The following is a 2,028-nucleotide window of genomic DNA, read 5'->3' on the forward strand; positions in this document are numbered from 1 at the left end:
CCAGTTCGAGCGACAAACACTTTGCCCTCAGAAGGATTGTAGAAGTAATACCCTCTTGTTTCTTTAGGATACCCCACAAATAAGCATTTGTCAGATTTGGTCTCAAGCTTAGTTGAAATTTGTCATTTCACATAAACTTCGCAACCCCAAATCTTCATGTAAGACATATGTGGTTTCTTACCACTCTATATCTCATATGGTGTCTTCTCAACCTTTTTGGATGGAACGGGGTTAAGTGTGTAAGTTGCTGTCAATAGTGCATGTCCCCAAAAGGAGTTTGGAAGATCGGCGTGACTCATCATGGATCGGACCATGTCTAACAGGGTTCAATTTCTTCTCTCAGATACACCATTCCATTGGGGTATTCCAGGAGGAGTAAGTTGAGATAGGATCCCACACTCTTTCAGATGGTCATCAAACTCTAGGCTTAAATACACACCACCTCGATCTGATCGAAGAGTTTTAATATTCTTACCTAGTTGGTTTTGTACTTCATTCTTGAATTCCTTGAACTTTTCAAAGGACTCTGATTTGTGTTTCATTAAATACACATAACCATATCTACTGAAATCATCAGTAAATGTGATGAAGTACTGAAAACCTCCTCTGGCTGGTATTTTTAGTGGTCCACATACATCAGTATGTATGAGGGCCAAAAGATCACTAGCTCTTTCACCTTTTCCTGTGAATGGAGACTTTGTCATCTTTCCAATTAAACAAGATCTGCATGTCTCATATGATTCATAATCAAAAGAGACCAATAATCTATCTTTATGGAGTTTGGAAATGCGTTTCTCATTAATGTGGCCTAATCGACAATACCAAAGGTAAGTTGGATTTAACTCATTAGGTTTCATCTTTTTAGTATTAATGTTATAAATAGGCATATCAAGATCAAGTACATATAGTCCATTGTTCATTTGTGCAGTAGCATAAAATATATCATTCAAATAAATTGAGCAACAATTGTTCTTTATTATAAATGAAAAACCAAACTTATCAAAACAAGAAACAGAAATAATATTCCTGCTAATTGCAGGTACATAATAACAGTTCTCTAACTGAATTATTAAACCACTAGGTAAAGTCAATACATAAGTTCCTACGGCTAAAGCAACAACCTTTGCTCCATTTCCAACTCGTAGGTCGACTTCACCTTTTGCCAAATCTCTACTCTTTTTTAGTCCCTCCACATTGGTACAAATGTGAGAACCGCATCCAGTATCTAATACCCATGATGCAGAAGTAGATAAATTAATTTCAATAACAAAAATACCTGAAGTTGAAGTCTCTACTCCATTCTTCTTATCTTCCAGGTACTTTGAGAAGTTTCTCTTCTAGTGTCCGGTCTAACCGCAATGGAAGCAGGTGCCTTCTTTTTCTATGCCTCCACTAGGCTTCAAAGCAGCAACAGTGGGTTTGGGTTTGGCAACTTCCTTTCCTTTCCCTTTATCACCCTGCTTGGTGGGCCTTTTGTTCTGTCTCCTTCCATTTCCGATCATCAGAATGGACTTCCCTTTTGACTTCAGATTCTGCTCAGCAGTTCTTAACATGGCTAGTAGTTCAGGAAGAGATTTGTCCATATCATTCATATTGAAATTTAGGACAAATTGAATGAATCTATCTGGCAACGATTGCAAGATCAAATCAGTCGCAAGTTCCTTTTCGAGGGGAAATCCCAACCTCTCAAGGTTCTCCACATACCCAATCATCTTGAGCACATGGGGACCTACAGGGGCTCCCTCAGCTAACTTGCCTTGAAAAAGGGCTTTTGAAACTTCAAACCTGTCATGCCTTGCTTGCTCTTGATAGAGCATCTTCAGGTGTTCGATCATATCGAACGCTGCCATGTTCTCATATTGCTTTTGCAACTCTGAGTTCATGGTAGCTAGCATGAGACAAGCAGTTTCATTGGCATCATCGACATGTGTCTTATAAGCATCTCTTTCTGCCTTAGGTGCAGAACTAGGAGGTTCCTCTACAGGAACAGGTTTCTCCAAGACATACAGCTTTCTATCATGTTTGAGG

The sequence above is a fragment of the Lathyrus oleraceus genome, chromosome 5 (assembly GCF_024323335.1).
Source record: "Lathyrus oleraceus cultivar Zhongwan6 chromosome 5, CAAS_Psat_ZW6_1.0, whole genome shotgun sequence".
NCBI classification, from domain to species: domain Eukaryota; kingdom Viridiplantae; phylum Streptophyta; class Magnoliopsida; order Fabales; family Fabaceae; genus Lathyrus; species Lathyrus oleraceus.